The sequence below is a fragment of the Hylobates moloch genome, unplaced genomic scaffold (genome assembly GCF_009828535.3).
Source record: "Hylobates moloch isolate HMO894 unplaced genomic scaffold, HMol_V3 SCAFFOLD_3, whole genome shotgun sequence".
In the NCBI taxonomy this organism is placed as follows: Eukaryota; Metazoa; Chordata; class Mammalia; order Primates; family Hylobatidae; genus Hylobates; species Hylobates moloch.
The window spans coordinates 58341990-58363393 of NW_026652278.1; positions in this window are offsets into that span (position 1 = coordinate 58341990).

Genomic DNA, 21404 nt, shown 5'->3' on the forward strand with positions numbered 1-21404 from the left:
TGGTGGCTCATGCCTGTAATCCCAGCACTTTGGGAGGCCAAGGCGGACAGATGACTTGAGGCCAGGAGTTCGAGACCAGCCTGGCCAACATGGTGAAACCCCGTCTCTACTAAAAATACAAAAATGAGCCAGGCGTGGTGGTGGTGCATGCCTGTAATCCCAGCTACTCGGGAGGCTGAGGTAGAATTGCTTGAACCTGGGAGGCGGAGGTTGCAATGAGCTGAGATCATGCCACTGCACTCCAGCCTGGGCAACAGAGCAAGACTCTGTCTTAAAAAAAAGAAAAGAGAAAGAAAAAAAAAGAAAGAAAAGAAAGAGAAAAGAAAGAAAGGAAGAAAGAAAAGGAAGGAAGGAAGGAAAGAGAGAGAGAAAAAGGAAAGAAAGAAAGAAAGAAAGAAAGAAAGAAAGAAAGAAAGAAAGAAAGAAAGAAGAAAGAAAGAAAGAAAGAAAGAAAGAAAGAAAGAAAGAAAGAAAGAAGAAAGAAAGAAAGAAAGAAAGAAAGAAAGAAAGAAAGAAAGAAAGGAAGGAAAGAAAGAGGAAGAGACCAAAGAGTTCAGATGACAAAGTAAGTGGGGTAAATGCTAACAATAGGTCAATTCTGATAAAAGGTATAGGAATGTTCCTTATAACTATCTTTACTTCTACAACTTTTTTGTAAGTTTGAAACTATTTCCAAATAAAAAGCTTAAAAAAAGAAATGCTTTGACATTCAGTAGCTCTAGGGACAAAGGAATAAAGGTAGATGATTTCATACAATGCTTAATTATTATCTTTCAATTATAATTGAAAATTAATTATTTCACTTATTTGAATGAAAATCTTAAGATATTGAAAGTGCCATTTTAGATGTTGTACACTTCTTTTGGGTCATCAGTATTCTAGGCCAGGGTCATGGAGCCATGTAGATAGAGTCAATAGATCCTCTAGCCCACAATAAAAATTCCCTGGCCACATGTACATTGACCCCACCCACATCTATCAGTGTCAAATCGCACGTTACAGCCCCTTCCTCACAACAGATCCTCCCACTGAATATATTTTTAGAATTCCATCCAAGCCCAAATGTGGATAATAAAGGAAAACAGATTACAATTTGGATCTCAGAGCCTGACAACCTAAGCCTATTGCAGAGTCTTCTTGGACTCTGTCTTTTGTGCCCACTCTAATTTCCATAATACAAATTCAATTCACATTTTTCAATAAAGCTTCTCCCCTTTAAAAAATGCGCATTCTTAATCTTTGCAATCTATACATCTAACAAAGGACTAATATCCAAATCTACAAGGAACTCAAACAAATTAGGAAGAAAAAAACAAACAATCCCATCAAAAAGTGGGCTAAGGACATGAATAGACAATTCTCAAAAGAATTTATACAAATGGTCAGCAAACATATGAAAAGATGGTCAACATCACTAATGATAAGAGAAATGCAAATCAAAACCATAATGCAACACCACCTTACTCCTGCAAGAATGGCCTTAATAAAAAAAAAAAAATAGATGTTGGCATGGATGTGGTGAGAAGGAAACACTTTTACACTGCTGCTGGGAAGGTAAACTAGTAAAACCACTATGGAAAACAGTGTGGAGATTCCTTAAAGAACTAAAAGTAGAACTACCATTTGATCCAGCAAGCCCACTACTGGGTATCTACCAAAAGGAAAATAAGTAATTACACAAAAAAGATACTTGTACACGCATGTTTATAGCAGCACAATTCGCAATTGCAAAAATATGGAACCAGCCCAAATGTCCATCAGTCAACAAGTGGATAAAGAAAATATGGTGTATATATATATATATATACCATGGAATACTACTCAGCTATAAAAAGGAACAAAATAATGCCATTCAAAGCAATCTGGATGGAATTGGAGACCATTATTCTAAGTGAAGTAACTCAGGAATGGAAAACCAAACATCGTATGTTCTCACTCATAAATAGGAGCTAAGTTCTGAGGACACAAAGAATGATACAATGGAATTTGGGGACTTGGGGGAAAGGGTGGGAGTGGGGTGAGGGATAAAAGACTACACATTGGGCTGGGTGTGGTGGCTCACACCTATAATCCCAGCACTTTGAAAGACCGAGGCAGGTAGATTACCTGAGGTCGGGAGTTCGAGACCAGGCTGATCCACGTGGAGAAACCCTGTCTCTACTAAAAATACAAAATTAGCCAGGCATGGTGGCGCATGCCTGTAATCCCAGCTACTCAGGAGGTTGAGACAGGAGAATCGCTTGAACCTGGGAGGCAGAGATTGCAGTGAGCCGAGATCGGGACATTGCACTCCAGCCTGGGCAACAAGAGCGAAACTCCATCTCAAAAAACAAACAAACAAAAAGGCTACACATTGGGTTGGGTACAGTGTACACTGCTCAGGTGATGGGTGCACCAAAATCTCAGAAATCACCACTGAAGAACTTATTCATGTAACCAAACACCACCTGTTCCCAAAAAAACCTATTGAAATATATTTTCTTTTTAAAATAATAGGCTGGGCATGGTGGCTCACGCCTGTAATCCTAGTGCTTTGGGAGGCCGAGGCGGGTGGATCATGAGTCCAGGGGTTTGAGACCACCCTGGCAAACATGGCGAAACCCTGTCTCTACTATGAATACAAAAAATTAGCAGGGCGTTGTGGCGGGTGCCGGTAATCCCAGCTACTCGGGAGGCTGAGGCAGAAGAATTGCTTGAACCCAGGGGCGGAGGTTGCAGTGAGCGGAGATAGAACCATTGCACTCCAGCCTGGGCAACAAGAGCGAAACTCTGTGTCAAAATAATAATAGCTAATGATAATAATAATAATACAGAACAATGGGGGGAAAATGTGCTTTCTTTAGCCCCAGTGGCATTTTTAAAAACAATTTAACCTAAACCATTTGTATTAGGAGAAAATTTTCTGAGTAGTCAACATTGCAGAAATATAAAATCAGTATTTTACCTAAAATGAATGTGAAAAGTTTATTAAATACTTAGAAGTACTTATTACCCAAAATACTTCATTCTAGTTTATCAAAATGCTCTATAGAAGTGATTGCAGAACTTGTTCTTACAAACTGAACCCACACCCGGCCAGCTGGCAGAAGTACTTGAAAATCTCCACGATTGCTGGTCACTGAAGACACCTAGAGGACGTATTTAGAAACTACACAAAAAGAGGACAGCAAATGTTCAACAGTTCCTATTACTGTCTTTGTGTTTAAAGAGCATTTGCTCAGGACACCCTGTGGGAGGAGGGGAGCAGGGTGGGGTATCAGGCCTTTAGTGCCAAAAACTGGAAAATCAGATTCTTGGCACATGCCAGAGTGATTTTCATAATGTGCTACATTAGTTCCATAAGAGCATGTTCTGTGATAGTCCTGTTACTATAGATAAAAATGTGTGTCTCACTGGCTAAAAAAGAACATCATTGAAAACCTATATTGTGACTGACAGTGGTCAAAGATGCCAGGAAAATCTTTGCTTTGTCCTAGTTCCTTATTTGCTTTCCTGTTGCTCAGTCCTATCTGCACCCATGATTGTGGGAATTTTAAAAAGTTATTTCTAGGTCATTAAAAACTCTCCTTTGACTTTCCAAAAGCCCCAGTTATGCTCTACCCTTTGGTAGAAAGGAGAGATGACCCATCTTGTCCCCTTTGGCCCATCAACCTCCCAGTCTTCTTTCCAATCAATAGCAGGCTGGTGCGAAACAGTGTTTTGTTCCTGCTTTAGGAACCTAAATTTTACAATCTGGGTGAACAGCAATATGCAATGACAGCAAATGTAACAATCATTTAAAACACAGCTACAACTATCACAAGAATGACTATTTTTAACACAAAATTCCATGGCCCAGAAAGAAGTTTAAATATTTTAAGTAATATTTATTACAACAAGAATGCAAGCTGTGTCTAGCAGTCCTTGATAGTGGAATTTAACCAGGGCCCTCCTGTGGAGTATCACACTACTTTATGAGAAAATTCCCTTTTCCTATGTTACAGAGGGATCAGACCACGTATGTATAAAGAGTATTACTTCAGGAACATCTGCTTTATTGACCAACTATTGATTTAAAATATTTGAGCTTTCTTTATAAGAACTATTTGAAAACTTTAGCTTAAAAGTTTTCATCTCTTTTGTTGGAGTGGGGATCAGGGGACAGAAAAAAGTTGCTTCCCAGTGTCTGGAAGTACTTACCAATGACAAACTCGAATCTGAGGTTACATTTTTATGTCCAGACAGGGTGTGGCTGGACATAGACTTGGAACAGGGGAAAATGTGCATTTGGCAATTTTCAACTTCTTTTTCAAGGAGGAAAACAATGAATAAGACTGGTTAGTTTCTGGCTGGGTGCAGTGGCTCACGTCTGTAATTCCAGCACTTTGGGAGGCCAAGGTGGGAGGATCACTTGAAGCTAGGAGTTCAGGACGAGCCTGGGCAACATAGTGTGACCCCACCTCTACAAAAATAAATTTACTGGGTGTGGTGGTGTGTGCCTGTATTTCTAGCTACTCGAGAGGCTGAGGTGGGAGGATTGCTTGGGTTTGGGAGGTTAAGCCTGCAGTGAGCCATGATTGTGCCACTGCACTCTAGTCTAGGCAACAGAAAGAGACCTTCTCTCCAAAAACAAAAATAGTTTCACCAAGGTTAAAAGGAACATTGGCTAATATACATGGGGATGGCAATGTTGCTCAATCTTTATTGAACACCTACATGAGGTGGGCAGAATTAAGTATGAATAATTATGATTTCCATACATAATATGTTTCAGTCTGGGGCTTGAGTAGCATAATTCATTTAAATCCATGTAAAAATAAGCACAATGGAATCTTTTTAGATGGTTAATTAAGTTCATATGATGTTAAAAGATTTTGAATTAAACTGAAAGCAAGTCACTATTACTGTGATATTTAGTAAGAAAGCAGAAATCCAGGAGACTCATAAAAAGTGAAAAAAACAAAGGCCTAATTCAAAAGATATAAGCTGGTGTAATTTATTTTCTCTCTTAAGAAGTAGGGCCGGGCGCAGTGGCTTACGCCTGTAATCCCAGCACTTTGGGAGGCTAGGGTGGGTGGATCGCCTGAGGTCAGGAGTTCAAGACCAGCCTCACCAACATGGTGAAACCCTATCTTTATTAAAAATACAAAATTAGCCGGGCGTGGTGGCGAATGCCTGTAATCCCAGCTACTCCAGAGCCTGAGGCAGAAGAATCACTTGAACCCAGGATGGGGAGGTTGCAGTGAGCTGAGTTCACACTACTGCACTGCAGCCTGGGCGACAGAGCAAGACTCTGTCTCAAAAAACAAACAAACAAACAAAAGTATCCCGCACATCTAAGGCATCTAAGATAACAAATGCTATTTTTTTTTTTTTTTTAGTAGTCCAAGGGATTTTCTCTATTTTAATTGTTTTAATTTTTAAATACATAATAGACCCACATGAGTTCAAATTTTTGGAAGAAGAAGATATGGCTATAAAAAGTTTTCCTCCCACTTCTGTCCCTTAGCAACCAGTTTCCTGACTCAGAAACAACCAGTCTTATCAGTTTTTTTATGTATTCTTTATTTTATACATAAACAAACAACACACACACACATACCTTCCTTCTCTTGCCTTTTGTGCCCTTGTGAGCATTCTAAACATTGTATTCTGTCCCTTTCTTTTTCCACTTAATACATGTGCAAACATATAGTACATACACCTCTCTCACTCTTTCATTCTTTTCTTTGTCTTCTTTTAGAAATGGTGTCTCACTCTGTTGCCCTGACTGGATTCAGACTCCTAGGCTTAAGTGATCCTCCCACTTCAGCCTCCCAAGTGAATGAGATTACAGATGCGTGTCCCAGCTATCATTATTTTTGTATAGCTACACAGTATTCCATTATATGGATGTACCATACTTTATTTAACGAACCCCTTATTAGTGGACATTCAAAAGTTGTTTTCAAATCTTGTTTCTAATCCTGATTATTACAAGATTGGCATAGTAAATAACTTTGTACATTATCTATATCTATAAATTCCTTGAAGTGGAATCCTGAGTCAAAGAACATGTGCATTTGTAATTTTGCTAGATACTGCCAAATTTTCTCCAAAGAGGCTGTGCCTTTTACACTGCACCAGCATTGTACAGAGGTGTCTGTTTCCTCATTCTCCCCAACACATAGACTTTAAAAAAATATTTACTGGCCAGGCATGGTGGCTCATGCCTGTAATCCCAGCACTTTGGGAGGCCAAGGCGGGCAGATCACAAAGTCAAGAGATCGAGACCATCCTGGCCAACATGGTGAAACCTGTCTCTACTAAAAATACAAAAATTAGTTGGGCGTGGTGGCGGGCACCTGTAAACCCAGCTACACGGGAGCCTGAGGCAGGAGAATCGCTTGAACCCGGGAGGTGGCAGTTGCAGTGAGCAGAGATCACACCACTGCACTCCAGCCTGGCAACAGATCAAGACTCCGTCTCAAAAAAAAATAAGTTAAAAATATATTTACCACCTTCTTCCCTGAGCCTGAATGTTCTAGTTTTCTACGCTTTCTCTATTCTGGGTCTCGTCTGCATAAATCCCACAACATTTTAACATCAACTCTCTGTTGCCATTTGCCACTGTTTCCAGCCCTCCCCTTAACCACGTAGACCTTGCATTCACCCCAGTTACCCTGCCTTGGGTCATGTTATTTCCTCTGCTGGAATATCTTTTCCTGTCAATACCATCCCTCCAACCTACCCAGCTTTCAAAATTCTCCCTTCACCTCCATGAAACTTTTGTCAATTATCTGGCTTTTATTGATCTCTTCTAAGAACTTCCCAACAACAATTTATTGTGCCATAAAAGGGTTACAGGCAAATGGAGCTACTGATCCCCCTCAGATCTCAGGATAGGCAGGCACGGTCTGCGTGAGAGCCCCTTGATTGGTGTTTCTGGCCAGGTCTGCTTAATCAGTTTACCCCAGAGTCCATAACAATATCATTTTCTTTCTTTTTTCTTTTTATTTTTTTTCTGAGATGGAGTTTCACTCTGTCACCCAGGCTGGAATGCAGTGGTGTGATCGCCACTCACTGTAACCTCCACCTCCCTGATTCATGCGATTCTCCTGCCTCAGCCTCCCGAGTAGCTGGGACTACAGGCGCGTGCCACCACGTCCAGCTAATTTTTGTATTTTTAGTAGAGACGGGGTTTCACCATGTTGGCCAGGATGGTCTCGATCTTCTGACCTCGTGATCCGCCCGCCTTGGCCTCCCAAAGTGCTGGGATTACAGGCATGAGCCACTGCACCTGGCAATACCATCATTTTCTATGCAAGCCATGACATGAAAAATGAAGATGAGCTCACCAAGAGCACTATGCTGGCACAAAGTCGATGCACAGTAAATACTGTCCGATTGATTGACATGATTTCCTTTAGGTTCTTTGTTGTCTTCCATAATCATTTCTGTTTTTAGCCATAATAGCCACTAGTAAATACTATCATTGTTTTTTTCCTCTTTCCATTATTTAAAAATAAAACCTACATTCTACTTCACCTCGATCATTTCCTACTTCCTGAACATTCCTGAAACTTTGTAACCAGCATCTCCACCTTCAGCCGTCCTCTGGAATGATCAGGAAGATTCACCAGCACCTCCATGGAGCACTGAGGGAGAGACGAGTCTCTCACAGAATCAATTCATGCGGCTTTGATAGAAATGGGATACTCCGCTGAGGGCTGCTTAAGCAACCAGAGGTAGAGCCCTTGTCACAGGCTTCACCTGTGTCTCCGCCTTTGGCAGGGCTGGTGTCGGCAGGGCTGGTGTCAGCAGTGCTGGCAGTCACACCATGGTTAGCAGGGACACCGCACATCATAGCCCCTGATAACTGTGTTCAGCTGTTGTGATGGTGACCATACGAGGCAGGCAGCACCACTTTTTGTAAATATCTCAAAAGCGAGGCTAAATAAGAAAAGGATACCTCAAGAGCTAACCTTAATATGGAGTTTCTTTTTTTTTTTTTTTTGAATGGCCTGCCACAGCTGCCCGGCTGCAGTGACACCTATGGGGTTTCTATATGTCAGATATCACACTTCACATAGGTTAATTCATTTTAAATCTCACAGTCATAATAGAGAAGCATTATTGTTATCATCCTTTTTTTTTTTTGAGACAATCTCGCTTTGTCACAGGCACCATCGTAGGTACACTGCAACATCTGCCTCCCATGCTCAAGCGATTCTCCTGCCTCAGCCTCCCAAGTAGCTGGGATTACAGGTGTGTGCCACCATGCCTGGCTAATTTTTGTATTTTTAGTAGAGATGGGGTTTTTCCATGTTGGCCAGGCTGGTCTTGAACTTCTGGCCTCTAGTGATCTGCCAGCCTCGGCCTCCCAAAGTATTGGCATTACAGAAGTGAGCCACTGCACCCAGCCTCATCCCTATTTTCAAGTAGGGAAACTAAGGGACAGAAAGATTAAACTCCTTGCCCAAGGTCACTGAGCTGGTAAATGGCAGAGCTGGAATCCTTACCCAGGTACTCCAGGCTCTGAAGTCCATGCAGGGAACACTGTACTATGCTTGCTCTCTTTACCAGGTGCTGGTGGCATAGTTGCCACTTCAGCCTTAGCTATTCAAAGAGACATCGTCATCATAGAGGCTCAAAGGTGTACAGGAGGCCGGGCACGATGGCTCATGCCTGTAATCCCACCACTTTGGGAGGCCAAGGCAAGTGGATCACCTGAGGTCAGGGTTCGAGACCAGCCTGACCAACATGGCGAAACCCTATCTCTACTAAAAATACAAAATTAGCTGGGCGTGGTGGCACATGCCTGTAATCTCAGCTACTCAGGAGGCTGAAGCAGGAGAATCACTTGAACCCAAGAGGTGGAGGTTGTAGTGAGCTGAGATCACACCATTACACTCCAGCCCAGGCAACAAGAGTGAAACTCTGTCTCAAAAAACAGAAAAAAGAAAGAAAGAAAGGTGCACAGGAGGAAACTGTCAGAAGAATTAAGGCGAGGATCCCATTCACTCATTTAAATATTTCATGCCAATAAAAAATGTTTCCTCTAGGTAGCCACAGCCGCCGAGGCTTGGTGAGCAGATGGTATTTGCATGTCAATTAAGAAAAAGTACTGGCCAGGCGTGGTGGCTCATACCTGTAATCCCAGCACTTTGGGAGGCTGAGGTGGGAGGATCACAAGGTCAGGAGTTGGGGACCAGCCTGGCCAATATGGTGAAACTCTGTCTGTACTAAAAATACAAAAATTAGCAGGGCGGTGGCAGGTGCCTGTAGTCCCAGCTACTCGGGAGGCTGAGGCAGGAGAATTGCTTGAACCCGGAAGGCAGAGGTTGCAGTGAGCCGAGATCACACCACTGCACTCCAGCCTGGGCGACAGCAGAGCGAGACTCTGTCTCAAAAAAAAAAAAATAAATAAAGAAAAAGAAAAGAGAAAAAAAGAAAAAGTATTTCTCCAGGCAGAAGAAGCCCATGAGGTTTAGTGAGTGAAGTAAGGGCTGAATTTCAGCTCCCACAGGATCCCCCAGCTGAGAGGTCTTGACATTCACAACTATGATGCTTCCAAATTAAGGACAGGTGAGAGACAACACCAATGTCAATAGCTCAATATTTTGTCTTATATAACGATATCTACAGATTATGTTAAAGATCTGGATGACTTAAAATGACATTATGTATATGTAATCTGTATCTTGTTTGCCCCATCAACCTATGCAGTCAAAAAGAGGTCAGAGTTAATTTTGGTGCCCAAATGGCCATGACTCACGATGTACCCTTCAGTTCCTACTTGCTGCTCAAACCTAACTCACCTGCCCTGACACAAGTTTCTGGAAGGCCCCTAAGGGGAGCGTCGCATGTGCCTACAGCCAAGATAGTAGCTCTAGGCTCCGGCTTTCGCACATCATGGGCTTCTCCTAACCACAGAAGCTCTGCCAAGGTTTTTTGGAAGCCACCAAAGCTACCAGTCCTCAGAGTACCAGGGGAACCCTGGGAGCAGTACAGAGGGAAGGAAACTGACCCCCTCCCCAATTTTGTGCTACATCTTCTCACCTGAGCCCCAAAAACAGATCTGTCTACATCTAGAATCTCTCAAAATCTCGAAAAAAAAGTTTTTACCTCATACGCAGAATTCTACCACACCTTCCTGTCAGTTTCTTATCTTTACCTCTTCAACTAGAGGGAGTCAAATTCAATCCAAGGGGCTGAACAGGAAGACAGACACGATCACCATTGTCTCCATTCATTCATTAATTTACGTATGCCCTCATCCATTCGATCAGCATTGATTGAGGCCAACTTCTATGCTTGACACTGTTCTTGGCACTGAGGATAAAACATTAAATAAGGGGAGATGAAGAGCTTTAGGAAAAATAGCTAATGCATGCTGGGCTTAATAGCTAGGTGATGGGTTCATAGGTGCAGCAAACCACCACAGGACACATTTGCCTATGTAACAAACCTGCACATCCTGCCCATTTACCCTGGAACTTAAAATAAAAATAGAATAAACACACACACACAAACACTAAATAAGACAGATAGGCCTGGCGCGGTGGCTCACGCCTATAATTCCAGCACTTTGGGAGGCCGAGGCGGGTGGATCACCTGAGGTCAGAAGTTCGAGACCAGCCAGACCAATACAGTGAAATGCCATCTCTACTAAAATTACAAAAATTAGCCAGGTGTGGTGGCATGTGCCTGTAGTCCCAGCTACTCAGGAGGCTGAGGCAGGAGAATCCTTGAACTGGGGAGGTGGAGTTTGCAGTGAGCCAAAATCGAGCCACTGCACTCCAGCCTGGTTGACAGAGCAAGACTCCGTCTCAAAAAAAAAAAAAAGATAAGGTCACTAATATCACAGAGCTTACATTATAGTGCGGGGAAGCAGAAAACAATCAAACCAATAAATTAATTAACAAGAAGCTATCAGCTAGTGATAATTGCTATGATAACAAAATAAGGTTTCAAACAAAGATTGAAAAAATCTAAAAAAAATTTTAATAAAGTAAAGTGAGGTGATAGGGAGAGACAATATTTTTCAATACTGCCAGATCCAGCAGCCTCTATTCATAACACATACTTTGTTATTAATTAGTTATTGATAAAAATTGTATATATTTATCTCACAACAAGTTGTTTTGAAATATATATACATTGGGGAGTGGCTAAGTCAAACTAAATTAACATACACATTACCTCACATACTTATCATTGTTTTGTGGTGAGAACACTTAAAATCTACTCTCCTAGCAATTTTTTTTTTTTTTTTTTTGAAACGGAGTCTCGCTCTGTCGCCCAGGCTGGAGTGCAGTGGTGCTATCTCGGCTCACTGCAGGCTCCACCTCCCGGGTTCACGCCATTCTCCTGCCTCAGCCTCCCAAGTAGCTGGGACTACAGGCGCCCGCCACCACGCCTGGCTAATTTTTTTTGTATTTTTAGTAGAGACGGGGTTTCACCGTAGCCAGGATGGTCTCTATCTCCTGACCTCATGATCCTCCCGCCTCGGCCTCCCAAAGTGCTGGGATTACAGGCGTGAACCACCACGCCCAGCCTCTCCTAGTAATTTTTTTAAATACAACACATTGGGCCAGGCATGGTGGCTCATGCCTATGATCCCAGCACTTTCAGAGACCAAGTCAGGAGGACACATGAGCCCCAGGAGTTCAAGACCAGCCTGGGGAACACAGGAAGACCCCTACCCACCAACAAAAAATTTTAAAATTAGCTAGGCATGGTGGTGAGTGCTTGCAGTTCTAACTACTCAGGAGGCTGAGGTGGGAGGATCACTTGAGCCCAGGCAGTTGAGGAGATGCAATTATCATGTAAATTGATGAAAGATAACCTTTTGTTTTGTTTTAAGCATTATGTAGAATTGTTCCTTATTTAGGTAAAGCATGTCGTCAAGGGCAATGCCGCTGGTAATATTTGAGTGAGTCATAATTGTGTCACTGCACTCCAGCCTAGGCTGGACAAAGGGAGGCTTTGTCTCAAAAATAAATAAATTAAATAAATAAATAAATAAATAAATTCTAGTCACCACGTTGTATAATAGAGCTCTTGAACTTATTCCTCTACCTAACTGAAATTTCGTATCCACCATCTCCCCAGCCACTCCCACACACCCCCACCCCCATCCCTGGTAACCATCATTCTACTCTCTACTCAGTATTTTTCAACTCTATCAGACCCAATAGCCTTTATTAATAACATATTTTATTACAGAGTTTGTGATTCTAAAATGAAATTCATAGATGATACAGTCTACATATGCACATGGTTTAAATATATACATATACATGTATTAGGAATACTGTATATATATTCCTAACTATAATAAAGAGAAATAAGAGGACATATTTATAATAAAGGATGCATTTCAGTATGTAAATGATTGGGCATGACTATACTTGAAGACATAATGAGACTGTCAGATGTTTGCTTCCAAACAGTGAGTCACTGTGAATGTAATAGCCTCAAACGTCCACTGCTTATAGGAGTGTTACGAAGGACTCAGATATTATCAGCGGCATTGCCCTTGATGACATGATTTATCTAAAAAAGGAACAATTCTAGGTAATGTTTCAAACAAAACAAAGGATTATCCTACATCAATTTACATGATAATTGCATTTCCAAAAATTTCAGTGGCTGTTATAACTAAGCAAAAAATACTTAGCCATTAGATTTCTGTGGCTCTATGGAGTGGGTTCTTGGTACAGGTTTTTCCCTACATGGCTGTCCAGAGGAATAGTTAAAGTCATGTAGTACTGTCGGGTGTAGTGGTATGTACCTGTAGTCACAGCTAGTTGGGAGGCTGAGGGGCGAGGATCACTTGAGCCCAGAAGTTTGAGGCTACAGTACACTACAATCCTGCCTGTGAATATCCGCTGCACTCCAGCCTGGGCAACATGGTGAGACCCTGTCTCTTTTAAAAAGAGAGAGAGAGAGAAAGAGAGAGTAGGGTAGCTGTACTCTTACAAAAAAATGTATGTAGGGCAGTCCTTCATTGGGAGGATTCTATTGTATATTGTGTGACATCTAGCATTCCTGACCTCCCTTTCCACTCTGTCACTAAACGCCAGTAGCACCCCCAATTATTGTGACCAACAAAAATGTCCCCAAACATGGCTGGATGCAGTGGCTCATGCCTGTAATCCCAGCACTTTGGGAAGTCGAGGCAGGAGGATCACCTGAGGTCAAAAGTTCAAGACCAGCCTGGCCAACGTGGTGAAACCCCATCTCCACTAAAAATACAAAAATTAGCCAGGTGTAGGCCGGGCGCGGTGGCTCATGCCTGTAATCCCAGCACTTTGGAAGGCCGAGGCGGGTGGATCACGAGGGCAGGAGATCGAGACCATCCTGGCTAACACAGTGAAACCCTGTCTCTACTAAAAATACAAAAAAATTAGCCGGGTGCGGTGGCGGGCGCCTGTAGTCCCAGCAGCTATTCGGGAGGCTGAGGCAGGAGAATGGCGTGAACCCGGGAGGCGGAGCTTGCAGTGAGCAGACATCGAGCCACTGCACTCCAGCCTGGGCGACAGAGCCAGACTCCATCTCCAAAAAAAAAAAAAAAAAATTAGCCAGGTGGGCACCTGTAATCCCAGCTACTTGGGAGGCTGAGGCAGGAGAATCACTTCAGCCCAGGAGTCAGAGGTTGCAGTGAGCCAAGATCGCACCATTGCACTCCAGCCTGAGCAACAAATGTGATACTCCATCTCAAAAAAAAAAAAAATGTCCCCAAACATTTCCTAAATGCCTGCTAGGGAGTGGTACCACCCTCATAGAGAACCACTGTTATAAGTGATTAGGGAAGAGCTCGCTAAGGAGCTATCCTTTGAGCCAAGAACTGAATGACCAAAAGGAATGAGCCATGGGGAAAGAGCATTCCAGGCAAAAGAAACACCTGGTTCAGAGTCACTATAGTGACACCACAAGCCTGGAGGGTTCTAGGAGCAGGAAGACTGCTGGGACTAGAATGTATTTAGTAAGGAGTGTGATGGAGGATTGCTTTGGAAAGGTGAGCCAAGGTCAAACCACAGAGGGCCTCACAGGCCAAAGTAAAGAGTTGAACTTTCTTATTAGCGTGATGAGAAAGGAGGGTTGTTGAGGGGGATTGTTAAGCAAGGAAAGGTCATTATTTAACTTTGGTTCATTGCTGTGACTGTAGAGAATGACTGCACTGTGAGAGGAGAGGCAGGGAGACCAGCTTGGAGGCTGTTTGCAGGTGTTCAGGAAAAATGATGGTGGCCGGGCGCGGTGGCTCACGCTTGTAATCCCAGCACTTTGGGAGGCCGAGGCGGGCGGATCACGAGGTCAGGAGATCGAGACCACAGTGAAACCCCGTCTCTACTAAAAATACAAAAAATTAGTCGGGCGTGTTGGCGGGCGCCTGTAGTCCCAGCTACTCGGAGAGGCTGAGGCAGGAGAATGGCGGGAACCCGGGAGGCGGAGCTTGCAGTGAGCCGAGATTGCGCCACTGCACTCCAGCCTGGGGGACAGAGCGAGACGCCGTCTCAAAAAAAAAAAAAAAAAAAAAAAAAAAAAAAAGAAAAATGATGGTGGATTGGCCTAGGGTTATTAGCAGCAAGGATGGAGAGAAATGGATGGCTAAAAGAATAGGTGTGGGAGAAGAACCAATGGGACTTGGTAATGAATTGGAATTAAAGGGAGTAAAAGAGCAATTAGTCAAGGATGACCACTGGTGGTTTTGACATGAGCAACTGAGTGGTTTTGGCATCATTTCCTACGTTGGTAAATCTAAGGAAGGAATAGTTGTTCATTAATTTTCTTTAGTGGGTGTCAAGAGTTCTATTTTGGACACATTCCATTTGAGATGTCTATTAGAGATCCAGTACTCAAATAGGCAAATAGGTTGCCTGGAGTTGAGTTCAAAGGTAAAGAAAGGCTGGGTTAAAAGCCTGATATTTAAAGCCAGCCTGCATATACAGTTGACCCCTGAACGACACAGGTTTGAACTGCATGAGTCCACTTACAATGGATTTTATTCCAACTCTGCCACCCTGAGACAGCAAGACCAACCCCTCCTCTTCCAAGACAATGAGGAGGAAGATCTTTATGATGATCCTCTTAATAAATAGTAAATATATTTTCTCTGCCTTATGATTGTCTTAATAACATTTTGTTTTCTCTAGCTTATTCTATTGTAAGAATACAGTTATATAACACACGCAGCAAACAAAATATGTGTTTATCAACGTTATGTTATAGGTAAGGCTTCTGGTTAACAATGGGCTATTAGTAGTTAAGTTTTGGAAGAGTCAAAAGTTATATGTGGTTGGGTGCAGTGGGTTGGGCCTGTAATCCTGGCTACTGTGAAGGCTGAGGTGGGAGGATTCCTTGAGCCCAGGCGTTAGAGGCTGCAGTGAGCTATGATTTCACCACTGCACTCCATCCTGAGAGACAGAGCAAGAATCCCCATCTGTAAAGAAAAAGTTATTTGCAGATCTTCAACTGAGTGAAGTTGGCACCCCAAGTCCCTACCCCCTACTCCTGACCTCCTGTTGTTTGAGAGTCGACTGTAGCTGGTATTTACAGTCACAGGCTGAGGAAACAGCATTTGGGCTGGTGCAGTGGCTCACGCCTGTAATCCCAGCACTGTGGGAGGCCGAGGCAGGAGGATTGCTTGAGCTCAGGGGTTCAAGACCAGCCTGGGCAACATAGCAAGACCCCCCATCTGTCTTAAAAAATAATAATAAATAAATTAAAGCCACAGAGAGTGACAAGGGAGAAAGTGTGTCTGGGGCAGAGGAAGGTCCCCAGCAAAGAGCCCAGGGGCACAACACCTGGTAGAAATTAAATAGGGGAGGAGGTAAGGAGTCAGTTGGAAAACCAAGGTAGTGGCCATCATGGAAACCAATGGGGACAGATCCACATTGTGTGGGTCTCGTGGTTTTACTATTTGGGAGGAATCTGCTTTATTTTCTTTTATTTTTATTTTTAATTTTTCTTTTTTTTCCTAAACCTCAGCATCCACCAGAGGAATTTATTTCTAATATTTTTTGAGACAGGGTCTCACTATTTTGCCCAGGCTAGTCTTGAACTCCTGGTCTCAAGCGATCCTCCTGCCTTGACCTCCCATAGTGCTGGGATTATAGGCATGAGCCACCAAGCTTGGCCAGAGTCTGCTTCAATTTAAAAGATGCGAAGTTATTAAAATAAAATTAGGTTCAGAGTAAACACTTACTTAGAATGAGAAAAAACATCACGGCATAATAAGTTTTTTTTTACATGTTTTGGCTTCATATGGCTATATCTTTGCAATGTAATTGTTTATGGTGTGAATAGAATGATAATTTAATCTTTCCTCTAGCATTGTTGATTGTTTGGTTTTGAAATAATTATGAGGCCAGGCGCGGTGGCTCATGCCTGTAATCTCAGCACTTTGGGAGGCCAAGAGAGCGGATCGTGAGATCAGGAGATCTAGACCATCCTGGCTAACACAGTGAAACCCCATCTCTACTAAAAATACAAAAAATTAGCCGGGTGTGGTGGCATGCACCTGTAGTCCCAGCCACTCAGGAGGCTGAGGCAGGAAAATCACTTGAACCTAGGAGGTGGAGATTGCAGTGAGCCGAGATCGCCACTGCACTCCAGGCTGGGCGACAGAGCGAGACTCAGTTTCAAAAAAAAAAAAAAGAAAATAATTATGAATTATATACAAGTTTCTTTCAGCTTCACAAGTCATCATTTGTAGTGTCATGTATATTTTTAGGAATGATGTCAAGTTTGGAAAACATCTATCAAGTTTACTTTACAATCTGTAAGTTATTTGGGATTTTAAGTTATCTTTTGTAGTAACTGTCTTAAATGCTTTTTGAATTTACAACACTCACTAACTAATTGTCATTGATGTCCTTGTATGGTGTCATATTAGATGTTATGTTAGCTTCATCAAAGTCAGTTTTTCATGTAAATTAGCAAGAAATTTAAATCTTTTTCCAATGTGTCTATTTGCCTCCATTAGTGAGATTTTCAAAAAAAATCTGTGAGTTTATTCATTACATCTATTGAAAACATTTTTCTTCTTCTTAACGTGCTACTGCTTTTGGTTTGATCTGCAAATTTTTTATGATTTGCTTCTCAATATCAGAAAAATTTGTCTATCACTTTTGTTTCCAATTTATCTTTTATTCTGAATTTTTTCTATATTATTAATATTTACTTATGTTAATTTTAAATGATATAAGAAAATATCCTTTATATAAGTCCAAATCAGATGTCTGTAATTTCTCACTTATTAAAATATTGCAAAACATTTTCCAAATGGCAATTAAAAGTGCACATTCTAGTTTCATAAACATTTTATTTTATTTTAATTTTGTTTATTTATTTGTTGAGACAGAGTCTCACCCTGTTGCTCAGGTTGGAGTACAGTGGCAAGTTCTCTGCTCACTGCCACCTCTGCCTCCTGGGCTCAAGTCCCATCTCAGCCTCCCGAGTAGCTGGGACTACAGGCTTGTGTTACCATGCATGGCTAATTTTTGTATTTTTTGTAGAGGCAGGGTTTCACCATGTTGCTCAGGCTGGTCTCAAATGCTTGGCCTCAAGCAATCTGCCTGCCTCAGCCTTCCAAAGCACTAGGATTACAGGCATGAGCCACTGCACCCAGCCCATTAATATTTTAAATAAACTCTTTGCATCGGGTTGTGTTAGCCTTTCTCTTCTGAGTCTTTCAAAAATGTTTTTTGGTTTCTTTGTTTTGTTTTGTTTTTTGCTTTTTGTTTTTTTTTGAGATGGAGTCTCACTTTGTTTCCCAGGATGGAGTACAGTGGTGCGATCTCGGCTTACTGCAACCTCTGCCTCCCGGGTTCAAGCTATTCTCCTGCCTCAGCCTCCCGAGTAGCTGGGACTACAGGGGCCCACCACCACGCCCGGCTAATTTTTGTATTTTTAGTAGAGGCGGGGTTTCACTATATTGGCCAGGCTGGTCTCGAACTCCTGACCTTGTGATCTGCCCGCCGCCCAAAGTGCTGGGATTACAGGCGTGAGCCACTGCGCCTGGCCTGAAAAATGTTTTAGAATCCTTAAAATGTTGGGCCGGGCGCGGTGGCTCACGCCTGTAATCCCAGCACTTTGGGAGGCCGAGACGGGCGGATCACGAGGTCAGGAGATCAAGACCATCCTGGCTAACACAGTGAAACCCCGTCTCTACTAAAAATACAAAAAATTAGCCGGGCGAGATGGCGGGCGCCTGTAGTCCCAGATACTCAGGAGGCTGAGGCAGGAGAATGGCGTGAACCCGGGAGACTGAGCTTGCAGTGAGCCGAGATCGTGCCACTGCACTCCAGCCCGGGCGACAGCGAGACTCTGCCTCAAAAAAAAAAAAAAAAAAGAATCCTTAAAATGTTGTATTCATCTTGCAAAGCTTAGAACATCTATGGCAATCTCCTTACACTTAGACTTATTACAGAAAAATCCAAGTTGGCATGTTTATTTAAGATATTCCACATATGTTGAGTGTCAGGATGGTATTGCAACATAAAATGAAATAAAATATTCCATATATAAAGAACTCAAGAGGGAAAATATAACTTGCAAAATGTGGAAGTCACCAACAACTTTAGTTATTCTCAGGGCAGCTTTTTCTCCACCAAAATGCTTGTAATTCCTCATAATTATTATTATTATTATTTTTTTTTTTTGAGACAGAGTCTTGCTCTGTCACCCAGGCTGAAGTGAAATGGTGCAATCTTGGCTCACTGCAACCTCTGCCTCCTGGGTTCTAGCAATTCTCCTGCCTCAGCCTCTCGAGTAGCTGGGATTACAGGTGCCTGCCACCATGCCTGGCTAATTTTTGTATTTTTAGTAGAGACAAGGTTTCACCATGTTGGCCAGTCTGATCTCCAACTCCTGACCTTAAATGATCCACCTGCCTCAGCCTCTCAAAGTGCTGGGATTACAGGTGTGAGCCACTGAGCCGACTCCAGCTCCTTATCTTCACCTTTCCTAAAAGTTGCATAATAGTAAGAACAGATCGTGAATACTGTTCAATGGAAGCTTGCAATTGTCGAATAAAGTCGCAAATAAATAGATTTCAATTAACCAAAGTTAAAAATGGCTCATGAGTGCTTCTATTAATAATGTAGAATAGGCTGGGTGTGGTGGCTCACGCCTGTTATCCCAGCATTTGGAAGGCCAAGGCAGGCAGATTACTTGTGGTCAGGAGTTCAACACCAGCCTGGCCAACATGGTGAAACCCTGTCTCTACTAAAAATACAAAAATTAGTTGGGCGTGGTGGAGGGCACCTGTAATCCCAGCTACTCAGGAGGCTGAGGCAGGAGAATTGCTTGAACCCGAGAGGTGGAGGTTGCAGTGAGCTGAGATTGTACCACTGCACTCCAGCCTGAGTGACAGAGTGAGACTCTGTCTCAAAGAAAGTAACAGTAACTATTTCATTTTGTACATATTGTTAACCTTTCATAAGTTTTTAGATGTTACATTTGTTCTTTTATATTGACTTTTTTCCAAGTCACATTGCAAAAATAGAACAGAATCCAGAAATTAGTTCAATGATCCCTATGAAAGTACCTTTGTCTGAAGAACACTATTTTTTTACTATGACCTCTGAAGCAACTTTTATTTAAAAATGTAATAACTACGGCTACACTTTGTAGCATTATGTTTTTTTTTCAAGAAATTAGTCAGTGCATTTTTATTTGATTTACATGTATTCTAAGTAAACATGGCCTCCTAATTGCTCTGTGGAATGTACTTGACTTTTGAAACTTCTTAATATATTTATCCAGCCCCAAAACCCATCTGTTGTAATGCCTGCCCAGTTGAAAATAGTTTACTAACGAAGTGATAAATGCAACCTCAGTCTTAGAATAGGCTAAGCAGGTTCTCATACCAGTTTGACCATTTTTAAACATTCTAAATAGATACGTCTTTGAGAAACATGTTTTTTCATGAGCTGTTCTGTTTGCTCCTCTGTAAATATTAATAGATCAAGAATTTGAAAAAGCAAGCTTTTTTATTGTTCAGTGCTGAATAAAAGTATTGCTCATCATAATGGACCACAATGAAAGATCATGGCAATTATCAAAATCAATGAATTCTCAGATGAGAACACATAAAAAAAAAATCAATGAATTCACCAAACTGAAGCGCCTGCTGATCTTCTTGTATGTTCTGTTGACTATACAAAATTTGTTTTTTCTTTATTATTACTTTCATCTTCCTTATTCCATTTTCTATTTCCTGTTTGGGTATCTTGATTATCATAGTCATTCTTATTTTCTCTTTTGGCTATCAAGAATATTTTGCTAATCCCAGTCAGGTATGGCAGCACCCCTCTGTAGTCCTAGCTACTCAAGAGGCTAGGCAGGAGGATCCCTTAAGCCCAGGAGTTTGAGGCTGCAGTGAGCTATGATTTCACCACTGCACCTGAGCCTGGGTGATGGAATGAGACCCTGTCAAAAAAAAATGTTTTTTTCTAATCTTGATTGCAACTAACAGAGCTTTTAGTTTCTGTTGTAATAGTATTACAACAACTTTAAAGTATTTTAAAGCTTCTGTCTTCTTTCTTGATTTCCACAAGGATGCCTTCTCCTCATCATAGTTGAATAGTGAAATGATCATCAGTACAAAAAAAAGCTAAAACTAAGACATATACAAAAGTAATTCAAATGTGTTTCAAATTGCTACTACATTGCATAGAACAATATAATTGTGCAGTCAAATTCCTTATATATTGCATACATGGACTTACTGATGAAGAAGTGCAGGAGTTCTGTGTCTGGTTTCTTCAGACCACTTCACTTTCTGATGCCAGTTTTTGTGCTATTTCATCTAGAACCAGGAGATTTTGAAGAACAAGATGTGACAAATATACTAAAATGCAACCTAGCCAGACACGGCAGCTCACACCTGGAATCCTAACACTGGGAGGCCAAGGCCAGAGGATTGCTTGAGTCCAGGAGTTCAAAACCAACCTAGGCAACATAGTGAGAATTCATCTTTATTCATGTTAGATATGAGTTCTAAGTTTCTTTTCAAAGAATCAATGTCAGTAGGTCCAATTCTTTGCCTTCTACTTTTTTTTTTTTTTTTTTGAGACGGAATCTCGCTCTGTCGCCCAGGCTGGAGTGCAGTGGCGCGATCTCGGCTCACTGCAAGCTCCACCTCCCGGGTTCACGCCATTCTCCTGCCTCAGCCTCTCCAAGTAGCTGGGACTACAGGCGTCCGCCACCACGCCCGGCTAATTTTTTGTATTTTTTAGTAGAGACGGGGTTTCACTGTGGTCTCGATCTCCTGACCTCGTGATCCGCCCGCCTCGGCCTCCCAAAGTGCTGGGATTACAAGCATGAGCCACCGCGCCCGGCTGCCTTCTACTTCTAAACTTAACTTCCTCATAAAGCAACTTTTTCGATTACCTGTGCCACCCTGACTCATTTCAATCACCTGCTCCACCCTG